General features: G+C 36.7%; 1 protein-coding gene across 4 annotated transcripts in view; it reads left to right on the top strand.

Moving 5' to 3' along the window:
• The window catches only part of GALNT13 (polypeptide N-acetylgalactosaminyltransferase 13), a 573,465-nt gene that overhangs the window by 19,630 nt on the left and 539,050 nt on the right, over positions 1–14,785 (top strand). For all 4 annotated transcript variants that reach the window (XM_066279813.1, XM_066279812.1, XM_066279811.1 and 1 more), the window contains exon 2: positions 13,306–13,376. The gene's annotated coding sequence lies outside the window, so the exon portion shown is untranslated. The remainder of the gene's footprint in view (positions 1–13,305; positions 13,377–14,785) is intronic.

Below are 14,785 nucleotides of genomic sequence, written 5' to 3'. Positions count from 1 at the left end.
GATAAAGACCTATGAAGTGAATGATGTTTATTGAATGAACCTGTGTGATTCTCCTGGTATCTTTTTCTGGAATATGGTGGGTATAAAAGAATATTAGTATATCTATTCCAAAGATAATCACCATAAATTCATCAAAACTGTGGGTTCAAAAGAGTGTACAAAAACCATGTAATTCTAGCCAGCAGCTAGTACTTGAAGCCTCTTTCAGCATTCCTGGACAGTGGACACTCAACTTCTGGAACTCTTCCTTTGCCCTTTTATTAGGGCAACTCTAAAAAAGTCTTATTTTGGCACTTCACAATAAGAGAGCTGGTTTTCTCAACAACAAACAAACAACCAATCCAATAAAAAAATGGGAAGAGGATATGAACAGACACTTCTCCCAGGAAGAAATCCAAATGGCCAACAGATATATGAAAAGATGCTCATCTTCTTTAGCTATTAGAGAAATGCAAATCAAAATGGCAATGAGATACCACCTCACACCTGTTCGATTAGCCATTATTAGCAAGACAGGTAATAGCAAATGTTGGAGAGGCTGTGGAGAAAAAGGAACCCTCATCCACTGTTGGTGGGAATGTAAAGTAGTACAACCATTATGGAAGAAAGTATGGTGGTTCCTCAAAAAACTGAAAATGGAACTACCTTATGACCCAGCAATCCCTCTACTGGGTATATACCCCCAAAACTCAGAAACATTGATACGTAAAGACACATGCAGCCCCATGTTTATTGCAGCATTGTTCACAGTGGCCAGGACATGGAAACACCAAAAATCCCGTCAATAGATGACTGGATAAAGAAGATGTGGCACATATATACTATGGAATACTACTCAGCCATAAGAAATGATGACATCGGAACATTTACAGCAAAATGGTGGGATCTTGATAACATGATACGAAGCGAAATAAGTAAATCAGAAAAAAACAGGAACTGCATTATTCCATATGTAGGTGGGACATAAAAGTGAAACTAAGAGACATTGATAAGAGTGGTGGTTACAGGGGGAAGGGGGAATGGGAGAGGGAAAGGGGGAGGGGGAGGGGCACAAAGAAAACAAGATAGAAGGTGACAGAGGGCAATCTGACTTTGGGTGATGGGTATGCAACATAATTGAATGACAAGATAACCTGGACTTGTTATCTTTGAATATATGTATCCTGATTTATTGATGTCACCCCATTAAAAAAATAAAATTATTAAAAAAAAAAGAGCTGGTTTACCTTGTACTAAGCTTAAATTTGATTCTTGTAACTTTTCTCATTGGTTTTATTGTTCTTAGTTCTGCTTTGGGGGAACATGGGAAACAAATTTAAACTGCTTTTTACATTGACAGTTCTTCACATAGGAACAGCATTCAGGTTTCTGCTCTGTATTCCATATTACATGATGAATGGCTCTCAAGTATACTGTGTTTGTGTAACATGTATATGTTATATGTGCATATGTATATATATCATATCTGTGTTACATACATATCTGTGTTAGTATACATATCAGTAACTAGCCAGAAAAATCGTTGTAAACCATTTTACTTGGGAGTAAGATAATTTTCATAGATAGAGGTAGACACAGAGATAAAAATAGAGTTTGATTACCATGCAAACAACCCACATTTGTGCCAGTATGTGTTCATATATAATTTCAGAAACGTAAGTAAATAAAAGGTGCCAGATTATTGCATTGTTCTTTTAGATTTTAGACTATAGGATGGTCAGATTTTTCTGACTATTTTACTACTATGGAAGAAATTATCCTGAAAATTAGTTACTTAAAATAGCAATTTATTTTAATCTCTGATAGTTCTGGAGGGTTTATCATGATTAGCTTGGAGACCTTCATTTGGTGTCTCTCAGGCAGTTGCCATTAGGTGGTGGCTAGGACAGGAGTAATCTACAGGATGGGTGAACTGAATGTCTAGTATAGTTTCTTTACCCACATGTGTGATGCCTCACTGCTCCTCGACATGCCCTCTCTCTTTTGCAGAGTAGCCTTCACTTTTTACAAGGCAGTGAGGGCTCTACAAATCAGGAAATGGAAGGTGCCAGGCCGGTTTAAGGCTATTCTCGGAACTGGGATGATATTGCTTCCACAATATTATCTTGGTGAGATGAGTCCTAGGGTTTGCTCAGATTCCAGGAAATAAAGACATAGCTTTATCTGTTGACTAGTGAATGTTAGGGTCACAATGCAGAAGAATATGTGGGATGGGAGCTGTTGACCCTATCTTTGGAATGTACAGCCTAGCACACCATATATTTGGGTGGTGCAGTAGAGGATGCAATTCCAATCAACTTTAACTTATTCTCAGAAGCAAATACAAATATAAGTTGAAACAGTGACATCCCATATGAAGAAAGCAGAAATGTTGATCACTCTGGCTATACACTGAACACCATTTCTAAGTGATACATAAGTTTCTTTGTCATGGATTTAATGATTACTTGACCAGCATATCTATTGCCAAATATTAGGGTTCATATATCAAGTCAAACTTAAACTGAAGAACAATTTAAAGAAGTTCAGGGGTCCAATTGAACGTGTGGTGTAAATATGTGATGAACTTTAGGTACAGAATGTGTTAGTGTTATATTATGTCCTTTAGCCTAAAGAAATTGCTGTTTTATTTTTTCCTCACAAAATATGAAGTCTTGATGTTGTTAGTCAAAGCCTGATATGATGGTTTTATAATGTCACCAGGTATCTTGGATCCTTGTGGCTTTCCTAAGACTTATGCACTCAAAACAGCTGCTAGAGTTCCAGCTGTTTGTGCTGGCAAGGGCCAAGGAGTATCCAAGTGCACTTAGCAACTAAGGGAGGACAGAGTAGACATTGGTGTGGGGCCACTGACAGGTTTAGCCACAGCAAAACGGGAATCATATTTTATTAATTTTTGACAATTTCTTGCATAAATATATTCCAGTTTTATCTATACTACTTTCCAGTTCTTTTAATTCTCAAGTTTTGCCTAATTTACAGCTGTTTATTTTATTCTTATTTGTATATTATGTTCCTTTTTGTTTTCTCTGATGTTTAAACTTTTTATTCTGGTTTTTGGATTATAACATATATATGTGTATGTGTATATATATATATATTTGCAACAGATTTGCAAAATTAAGAAAAGTATAAAAATAGAAATTAATATTTTTACATCGTTCAGAGATAATTAACTTTGTTGTATAGTCCTTCAATCTTTCTGAATTTTTTTTTTGCTTTTTGGGTTTTTTTTTTTTTGTATTTTTCTGAAGCTGGAAACAGGGAGGCAGAAAGACTCCCGCATGCGCCCAACGGGTATCCACCCGGCACACCCACCAGGGGGTGATGCTCTGCCCATCCGGGACGTCGCTCTGTTGCAACCAGAGCTACTCTAGCACCTGAGGCAGAGGCCACAAAGCCATCCTTAGCGCCCGGGCCATCTTTGCTCCAATGGAGCCTTGGCTGTGGGAGAGGAAAAGAGAGAGAGGAAGGAGAGGGGGAGGGGTGGAGAAGCAGATGGGTGCCTCTCCTGTGTGCCCTGGCCGGGTATCGAACCTGGGACTTCCACAAGCCAGGCCGATGCTCTATCACTGAGCCAACCGGCCAGGGCCGACAATCTTTCTGAATTTTATCCATAATGTATATATGTAAATATATATGTATATATTTATAACTATTTGCATAAAGGTTACTTTATTCATGTTATTTGAGAAAGAATATTGCTTTAAAATATAGATTGAAAACTTTACATGGAAATAAATGCTATCTGAATCCTGAGTTTTCTGACTACATGACATCATATCAACTGTGCAAATCACAACTTATTTAGTTGGTCCTAATTGTTAGGCACTTCAGTTGCTTTTTAGGATTTACAATTATAAATATTATAAACAACTCTGAACATAAATAATTGCTTGTATCTCTAATTAGTTCTTAGAATAGTTTCATGGAAAGGGAAGGAGTCAAAAGAGAGGGATATGTAAAGGAAAAGGTAAATTTCTACAGAGACTAGAAAATAATGATGTGAAGGATGTAAAATATTCCATGCTTCAGTGTCTGTTTGCTGAGGATGGGGTAAAGTGTGGTAAGTAAAACTTTATCTCAGAGAATGAAGGAATCAATATGTTTTCATTTCTCTTCAGTTAGATAGAAGTACAGTAGGTGATGAAGGAGAAAACACTTTATATAGAGAGCTTGGTGGATATTGGAACACTTTGCCAGCTATAAACATTCAATGAAAAAAAAGGGGGAACAAAGAAATTTCTGGAGAACCCACTTGAGTTAGGAAATGGGTCTCAACTTCTCCCCAACTGAATGGATAAGGAAGAGGGGTAATGAAGCAGTTTCAATTAGGGAATACCACAATGTAGACACTGTCTACTGTGTATACACACTGTTAGAAATCAAGTGTCAGGGGGTCCTGGGTCTTGGTCAAGGCTGTACCTAGGCATTTTATCATAGAGTAGACCAGATATGGAATTATGCACTGGTACAAGTTGTCTAATGGACTTGAGAAGGATTATATTTAAATTGTGTGCAGTATTCAGGAGATTCTGATTTCTCATATCTTCCACTGTTGAAATTATCATAAGATTATTATCAACTCATTTTTAATTTTTTTTTTCTTTATTTTTCTGAAGCTGGAAACAGGGAGAGACAGTCAGACAGACTCCCGCATGCGCCCGACCGGGATCCACCCCCCCCCCCCCCGCACGCCCACGGGGGGGGGGGGGGCTCTGCCCACCAGGGGGCGATGCTCTGCCCATCCTGGGCGTCGCCATGTTGCGACCAGAGCCACTCTAGCGCCTGAGGCAGAGGCCACAGAGCCATCCCCAGCGCTCGGGCCATCTTTGCTCTAATGGAGCCTTGGCTGCGAGAGGGGAAGAGAGAGACAGAGAGGAAAGCGCGGCGGAGGGGTGGAGAAGCAAATGGGCGCTTCTCCTGTGTGCCCTGGCCGGGAATCGAATCCGGGTCCTCCGCACGCTAGGCCAACGCTCTACCGCTGAGCCAACCGGCCAGGGCCTCATTTTTAATTTTTAGTTTAGCAGATATGTATTTCTTTACTTGAACAACTATACACAAAATAGATGGTTTAAATTTTTTGAATGGAAAGGACTTTATGTCATAAGAGATTTTATGAGTCTGCTATCTGTTTTCTGGAAACCACTCAACCAAACCTTTTAAGACCCTGACGGCAGTGGCCAGATGAAAAGGCTCAAGGCTTATTTACAATAGAAAACATGCAAGGGATTTAGCTTACGGTCCTGGAGTCCAAATGAAAACGGGGAGAGTGGATATACTGGTGATGGTTTTAGAAGTTATATATTAATCATTTTGCTTTGATATAAAAAATAGAGAAATCAATAAAAAAGGCAGTTGATTTTCATATACCTCAAAGAGCAAAACAAATGGGAATAACAACCAATGTGACTTTGGGAGAAGTAAGTCACTGTGAGTGAATCAAAATTTATTCTCTGACACAATGACAGGACTTAAGTATGAGGGGAAGAAAAGAGTTCATATATCTTCACTATGCTGTACACCAAAACTAAAAATAATATTGCATATAAACTGTAACTTAAAACTAAAAAAGAAAGAGTTCATATATCTTTACTTCAGCGAGGTTTAGTTTTTGTCTCACACAATATTCTCATGAACCAGTAAAGAAAGTTTAGTTCTGTGTAAAGAGTGGCATAAAGCTTGTTATTTGCCATGGAATCTGTGTCCTGCCAGGGCGGACCGAGTAAAACCCCAGAAGGATTTATTGGGTGCTTATACTGAATGATATTTGTATTACTCTCCACAATTTAAGAATACAAAATATGGGCTTTACAATCTAGGAAAGTTGCTGACTCTGTAGGAATTTGCAAGAATTCAAAGTGAATATAGGAAGCGAGAACAGCAGCTGAAGTAATTTGAAGATCGATGAGAAGCATTGATTAAAATGGCACTTAAAGAGAAAAAGGTAATATCTAGTGTAATGGAGCGTAAATCGTATATCTAGTGCAAAATATGGTAACCTCTAGGCATTCTGACACCTTGTTGGTATGAATTAGAAATGAGACCTGCTATAATTGTTTGGATTATTTAGGGGAATCTTTAATGTTTCTTGCCTTCATTTACATCACCAATCATGTAATAATAATACTTTTAAGTGTTCTCTGTTTTAAGACTGTAATACTTTTTCCATCTATTTGTAGGTACTTTCATTCTGTACGTTCTGCAGAGTAATTGGCTGTTGCTTTGTAAGAAAATGAGGAATTATGTTAATTCCTCCAAAACCAAATAATTACTTTAGTAAAGCTGCTCTGTTTCCATGTAAACAGGTGTTTTTGTTTTTTTTTTTAAATCTCAATGTCAAAGTGTTGGGTAAACTCTTTGAAGAAATTTAAAAAGGTAACTACACTAAATATGTATAATACCAAGATTGTATCAATTTAAGACATGACAGTATGAAAAGAGCCAGGACAAAATTGGGTCACAGATATGCACCAAATACTACATATGTCACCTGAGTGTGGGATTGTTAAAATATGAAATTGCATGTATCTGTATTAATAAAATATAATTTATAAAGTCTTAATTGCCTTATGCTATTTAATCCAGCAATTCCCCTTCTGCATATTGTATCCTAAGGCAGTGCTTTTCAACCAGTATGCTGCAAGAATTTTTAAAATATGCAATATTTGACTGTTTAGTCAGGGGCACTGACCTCTTTTTCTTAGTTTGATTTTCAGATAAAAAATGACAACACTAACACAACAATTGCTGCTGGTATGAATGAATCAAAATTATACTTTTTTTTGGTCAGATTGGCAATATATATATATTTAATGTACTGCTGAATTTTAGTAATTCTTTATAGTATTTTAAATTTTTGAAACAGATAATTGATAACATATAAAAATACAAATTAATAGTGGCCTGTATGGTATAGCAATGAAATTATCTTGCACTATAGTGATAAACATGATATTGTCACAAAAATATTCACAAATAAGTAAAAAGAGGATCTAATTGTAAAATAATTCACACAGTCTTAAATAATAGTCTGAAAATAAACAACTTATACATGAAATATATTGTTTTAGAAATTAAGAATTATATAATTTTAAAACATTTTGTCTGAATTTTTAAAACTTGATATTTTTTATTTAGTAAAACAATTATATAAGAAGAAATCACTTACTTAGACAACCTTTAAAGACAGACAATATTTTTTTCTTTGTTTCTTTTTCTTTAATTGCTGGCTGCTTTAATTTCTCTTGTGAATATCATTTTATTATTTAACTTTACATTGTTGAATTTGCTGAATATGATATTGTCTGTGTGGTTTATTAAAAAACCCAAGGCTAGATTCCACATTTATTTTTATTTTCCTGTATTTTATATATTTAATATGCACATAAAATACATAATTACAGATAAATATATGTCTTTAATTTATATATAGATATTTAGTAATAAGTATATAAATTATATAATACATAAAGTAGAGAATATATATACAATTCTGGATTTGTTGCTATCTTAGTTATCCAAAAACTTTGAGCAATGATTATTATTTATTTTAAAATATTTTTCTTAGGCCCTGGCCGGTTGGCTCAGCAGTAGAGCGTCGGCCTGGCGTGCGGGGGACCTGGGTTCGATTCCCGGCCAGGGCACATAGGAGAAGCGCCCATTTGCTTCTCCATCCCGCCCCCCTCCTTCCTCTCTGTCTCTCTCTTCCCCTCCCGCAGCCAAGGCTCCATTGGAGCAAAGATGGCCTGGGTGCTGGGGATGGCTCCTTGGCCTCTGCCCCAGGCGCTAGAGTGGCTCTGGTCACGGCAGAGCCACGCCCCGGAGGGGCAGAGCATCGCCCCCTGGTGGGCAGAGCATCGCCCCTGGTGTGCATGCCGGGTGGATCCTCGGTCGGGCGCATGCGGGAGTCTGTCTGTCCCCGTTTCCAGCTTCAGAAAAAAAAAAAAAAAAGAAGAAAAAAAAATATTTTTCTTGATTCAAAAACCCTTCACTGATTTAGTTTTGAAAATTTCCCTGTGATTTCAAAATAATGAAAATAAAGCACTGATTTATTTATACCTTTATTCTGTAATTTTATCTTTGGATATAGTTTCAAACATACAAAAAATTTGCAATTATGGTAGTGAAGAATCCTGAATACTCTGACTAGAATCAGTAGTTTGCATTTTCTCTACTTTGCTTTATTATTACTGCTCACTCTCCCTCCTTCTCTCTCTCTCTATATATATTTGTATGTATAATTACATAATTATGTACTTTCAAGGGTGGGAAAAAGTAGGTTTACAGTTATAATTCAAATAAATAATGCAATAATAATACAGGAATAAACTATTTCATGTACTCCCAACTGTAAACCTACTTCTGCCATATATATATGACATTTCCCCCTGAATTATTTTAGAATAATTTGCAGACATCATGCTTCTTGAGTTGAAGTACTCATGTATATTTCCTAAGAATAAGAATGTTGTACTATATAACCACAGTACAATTACGAAAAATGAAAAATTTATTATTAACATATGTAACTCACAGTGCACCTAGAATCACACATGCATTTGGTTGTCGTGTCCTCTAAAATTCCTTTAATCTGGAACAGTTTCTTAGTCTTTAATGACTGAGGTTGAAGAGGTTAGGTCACATATTTTCAGACTTTCCTCAATTTGGGTTTGCCTGAAACTTTCTAACGATTGGTTCAGTTATGCAGTTTGGCATCTACACCACAGAAGTGATGTTGCCCTTCCCAAGTGCGTCATATTTGTCGTGTTATTAATGATGTTGTCTGCCAAGGATCTCTGTGGAAAATTTCTACTTTTCTCTTTGTAATTAGTAGGTGATTTGTGAGAAGATACTTTAAGACAATGGAAATATCTTGTTCATCATCATATTTTCACCCATAAGTGCTGATTCACAGGTGTTTTTGTAACTGAATCAGTTAACCATAATATTTGCCTAATGGTGATGTTCTAACTTCATCAGGACATCTGTATTTTAAGTGGCATTCTGTGCAAAGGAAGTTTTCCCTTCCTTATATACTTTATTTATTTATATTTTAATTGCTATAATCAATTTTAATTCTCTATGAGTATTTTTTTTTCTTTATAATTTTATTTTTTAATGGGGTGACATCAATAAATCAGGATACATATATTCAAAGATAACAACTCCAGGTTATCTTGTCGTTCAATTATGTTGCATACCCACCACCCAAAGTCAGATTGTCCTCTGTCACCTTCTATCTTGTTTTCTTTGTGCCCTTCCCCACCCCCTGTTCCTCTCCCATTCCCCCCTCCCCCCCGTAACCACCACACTCTTATCAATGTCTCTTAGTTTCACTATTATGTCCCACCTACGTATGGAATAATATAGTTCCTGTTTTTTTCTGATTTACTTATTTTGCTTCGTATCATGTTATCAAGATCCCACCATTTTGCTGTAAATGTTCCGATGTCATCATTTCTTATGGCTGAGTAGTATTCCATAGTGTATATGTGCCACATCTTCTTTATCCAGTCATCTATTGACGGGCTTTTTGGTTGTTTCCATGTCCTGGCCACTGTGAACAATGCTGCAATAAACATGGGGCTGCATGTGTCTTTACGTATCAATGTTTCTGAGTTTTGGGGATATATACCCAGTAGAGGGATTGCTGGGTCATAAGGTAGTTCTATTTTCAGTTTTTTGAGGAACCACCATACTTTCTTCCATAATGGTTGTACTACTTTACATTCCCACCAACAGTGTATGAGGGTTCCTTTTTCTCCACAGTCTCTCCAACATTTGCTATTACCTGACTTGCTAATAACAGCTAATCGAACAGGTGTGAGGTGGTATCTCATTGCCGTTTTGATTTGCATTTCTCTAATAGCTAAAGAAGATGAGCATCTTTTCAAATATCTGTTGGCCATTTGTATTTCTTCCTGGGAGAAGTGTCTATTCATATCCTCTTCCCATTTTTTTATTGGATTGTTTGTTTGTTTGTTGTTGAGTTTTATGAGTTCTTTGTATATTTTGGATATTAGGCCCTTATCTGAGCTGTTGTTTGAAAATATCATTTCCCATTTAGTTGGCTTTCTGTTTATTTTGTTATCAGTTTCTCTTGCTGAGCAAAAACTTCTTAGTCTGATGTAGTCCCATTCATTAATTTTTGCCTTCACTTCTCTTGCCATTGGAGTCAAATTCTATGAGTATTCTTTATTTTGATTTTCCAATTGTTCCAGAATTGACTGGTGAGTGCTTTTAAAGTTAAAGCATATGTCCTTTGGACATATCCTCATTTATTTTATATGCCCCAGAAAAATGTTACCTTGAATTTCATACTTACAATTCTCCTTCCTGTGTCCATGTTCTATTATGCCAGGATAGTTTTTCAGTATTTTAATAGTTTCTGTGGACTTTCTGAGAGTAAGTCTTGTGTCACTATTAGAACTTTTTATTATTATTATTATTATTATTATTATCTCTTCCCATCTGCTTCTCCACCCCTCCCCCTCTCCTTCCTCTCTGTCTCTCTCTTCCCCTCCCGCAGCCGAGGCTCCATTGGAGCAAAAGATGGCCCGGGCGCTGGGGATGGCTCCTTGGCCTCTGCCCCAGGCGCTAGAGTAGCTCCGGTCTCGACAGAGCGACGCCCCGGATGGGCAGAGCATCGCCCTCTGGTGGACATGGGGCGCATGCGGGAGTCTGTCTGACTGCCTCCCCGTTTCCAGGTTCAGAAAAATACAAAAAAAAAAATCTTTATTAGAGATAATTTCCTTGATTTGTACCATTCAATTGTGTTTGTAAATTTCTCCATTAGCTTTAAAAATTGTCAAATATGTATTTAGGAAAGTGGAAATTCAAGCCTATGAAAGTTTAAAACGTGTATATATATTAAGATAAGGTAACTAATTAATAACACTTTATGATAAGAATCTAGTGAAATGTACTCATGAGCACTTGCATCAGTTAATAAGCTTTTTGAGCACAGTTGAGGTAAGTCTTCCCTCCAGTTTCATGGCACAGTGTTCTGGTTGTAGTTGGTGTGTAGGGATCAGGAACAAAGCACTCCAGTGTTTCGAAAAGGCAGCATAGAAGACAGCTTGCAAAAGTAGGAAATAGCTGAGTGCAAAAAGTACATCTCATCCAAGAGGAGCAAACATTTCTGTGTTCCCTGGAGGTTGTGAACCCAGCCTAACATAATCTTTGCTCTTCCAAAAAACCTAGAAATGAGGATTCTTATGAGAAATCTTCTACTTTTGAATATTTTAAAAGAACTTTTCAATCCATGATGTGGGATAGACAACCATGTCAGTAAGCCAGATTTGGTTATTAAGCCCCAGTTTGCAACCTCTGCTGGATGCAGTGGAGGGACTAACGGGTTGTAGCGAGAAGTAATTGGGTCAGAAAAGCTGGTTTTGGGCCAAGGATCACCACTTACTAATTGTGTCAAACTGAGGAAGTCACCTTTTAGTGTTAACTTTGATTCTCTTGTCAACTAGGGTGAATATGCTCAAGTACGAAGAAACCTACAGATCTCTGACTGTTACAACTTTATAATTCTATTGAAATTATATATGACTATGAACTTGAATCTTTTATTAAGCTTTGCTTTAAACTTAGAAAAATGAAATTTAAAAAATACGTAGTCTTTTTTTAATTCCTTTATTTACTTTTGACCTTTAACTTTAAACTTGCTAACTATATCTGTAGTTTCCTCTTGTTTGAGAGGCTCTGTGTTGGCCATCCGTAAAATCATTCATTCTTGTGCCAGATAGAGGCCTTGGCAATCCTGTGGGTTTTGTTTTTTTTTTTTTTTGTACACTCCAAGAAGATAAATTAGACATTCAACTCAATGCTTGTTCTGTTTATTTAACTGTTGATTTGATTACAACTGGTTTTGGTGAACACAAAAGCACACTTTCTATATTCATAAACTGTTATTTCTGCTTACTACTGTAAAGAACCAAATCTCTCTGGGCAGAAATTTTGGCAGAAATTTTGTCAGTTGCTGAGAACTTATGTTACTCTACATAAGGGCATTTTATTTGTATTGTCCATAGTGTGTTTGATCTATCTGAAATAACACATTGTACTTTAAAAGGTTATTTTAATTATCACTACGTTGTGTTTTATTCTCTTTCTTTTGAACAATTCTTTTATAAATCAGTATACCCCAAAACATAAAATACCATTTATGTTGAAATAATTTGAGCTTTGAAATTAGTAAGCTCTTGCCAACGCCCCTTCTGTAAAACAAAAGAATTAATAAAATCTGACTAAATAACTTTCTCTTTATGATTACATTGACTTTCTGAAAAAAGAAAATGGATGTTTGTGTATTTTTATGATGCATGCAAGCGGCATTCCTGCATTTTTCTTACTGCATGGTCTGGTTTTTAATTAGAATTGACATGCAATTACAAAGTGAACTGGTACAATTCTTTGGATAAATCAAGCAAAATTCTCTTCTACATCAGAAATCTTCATCTGTGAGGAAAAGTGCATTTTAAAAACTTGAATTATCTTGGCCCTGGCCGGTTGGCTCAGCGGTAGAGCGTCGGCCTAGCGTGCGGAGGACCCGGGTTCAATTCCCGGCCAGGGCACATAGGAGAAGCGCCCATTTGCTTCTCCACCCCTCCGCCACGCTTTCCTCTCTGTCTCTCTCTTCCCCTCCCGCAGCCAAGGCTCCATTGGAGCAAAAGATGGCCCGGGCGCTGGGGATGGCTCTGTGGCCTCTGCCCCAGGCGCTAGAGTGGCTCTGGTCGCAATATGGCGACACCCAGGAGGGTCGCAACATGGCGACGCCCAGGATGGGCAGAGCATCGCCCCCTGGTGGGCAGAGCGTCGCCCCCTGGTGGGCGTGCCGGGTGGATCCCGGTCGGGCGCATGCGGGAGTCTGTCTGACTGTCTCTCCCTGTTTCCAGCTTCAGAAAAATGAAAAACAAAACAAAACAAAAAAAACTTGAATTATCTTAATAACCACCTCAAATCTCCAATTAAATTTACTTATAAACATATCATGCTTTTGGATTTTTTTGTGGTGTTCTGTAATGTTCAGGGGTCATTGTATTTCTTGTGTATAATTCTGGAGCCAATGTACAGACTTCTACCTCTTACTTAAGAGTGTCCTCCTTGACTGATGTTTAGAAGAATTGGGAATATTTTTATTCATCAGCCCATTATACTTTTTAGAATATTGTATATTTTGCAAAACCTTATTTCAGCATGTTAAGTATGTAGTGTCTAAGTGTGTGTTGGTCTCAATTAGTATTTCTGTGACCTTGTCAAATTGCTTATGCTTTTGGATTTTTTTTCTTTTCACAGATGCGTTTTATAAAAGTATTTTGAGGATGAATATTTGCAGATAATTTTGAAATTGCCAAGCACCACATACAGTAAGTAATATGTATTTTTATTTTTTTTCACTCAATTGCATTCATACTGAATGAATTTGGCAGTCATAAAAGAACACATTTCTACTTATAGTTCTTGTTATTTATGAATATTGAGGAAAATGTATGTAAAAAATAATTGTATGAACTATTTGCTAGTCGGAATTAAGTTGTATAATTTCAAGATTTCTAATGACTGATTTTATTATTGTTCTATGTATATAACACACACAATAATATTTTTCACGTTTTATTTAAGATTTTTTTCCTCTGAATTGTAAGTTGAAAATAGTGAAGAAAAAATAGTGTCTTTTAGGCAGTGTTGAAAAGAAAGTTTTAAAAGGGAATAAGGAATTAAGTATTAAGATTTGCTGGTTAGCCCTGGCCAGTTGGCTAAGCGGTAGAATGTCAGCCAGGTGTGTTGAAATCTCGGGTTCAATTCCCAGCCAGGACACACAGCAGAAGTGACCATCTGCTTCTCCACCCCTCCCACCCCCTCTCTTCTCTTCCCACACCTGTGGCTTGAATGATTCTAGGAAGTTGGACCCCAGTGCTGAGGATGGCCACATGACCTTAGCTTGGTGATAAAATAGCTTGGTGGCTGGAACAACGGAGCAGTGACCCCAGATGGGCAGAGCATTGCCCTCTAGAGGGCTTGCTGGGTATATTCTGGTTGGATGCATTTGGGAGTCTGTCAGCCTCCCTGCCTCTCTCTTAAAAGAAAAAAAGACCTGCTGATTATTAAGATTTGCTGTATATTAGGTAGTTTATATGTAGTTACTTTCATTCTTACCCAAATATTTTAAGTTTATTATTTTTGTTTCAATTTTTTTTAAATAAGGAAACTGAGACTCAAGAAATTTTAATACCTTGATCAATATCTATTCAAAGTGATGAATATGGGCTTTGCATACAAGACTTTTGAAAAAAAATTGCCTTCTCCATTAACAGAAAAAGTTAAACAATCTTTATTTAAGAGTTCAAACATATTCTGATTATTTCTTTGGGTTTTTGTTTTGCTTAAACATTTTCCTAAAAATGTTGCAAGATTTTTTGTTTGTCTATCATGTTATTAAATTCATTTCAATTGTTGCTTTACAGTCCTTACTTGAATTGCTTTCAATTAGCTGGAAGTAAATGAAATGTAACCTCCTGAAACAAAGGTTACAAATAACCTCAATTATTGTTTTATAAAACATGTTTAGAATTAGAGTTTTGAAGTTCTTCAAGAGTCTTTTTTCATTCATTAAATACAGGTACACAATTAAATGCTGCCATTTTATTATTTTAGTCCTGGAAGAGACCAGAAAAATCATAAATTTTTGGCCTTGACATGCTCAAATTCTTTGTTTGATGAATTCAGCTGATCTCGAGGATAATTCTAAAACAATTTCCAAAAACAAGGTAGAATC

The sequence above is a fragment of the Saccopteryx bilineata genome, chromosome 5 (assembly GCF_036850765.1).
Source record: "Saccopteryx bilineata isolate mSacBil1 chromosome 5, mSacBil1_pri_phased_curated, whole genome shotgun sequence".
Lineage (NCBI taxonomy): Eukaryota > Metazoa > Chordata > Mammalia > Chiroptera > Emballonuridae > Saccopteryx > Saccopteryx bilineata.
This window is presented reverse-complemented; position numbering and strand designations above follow the sequence as displayed.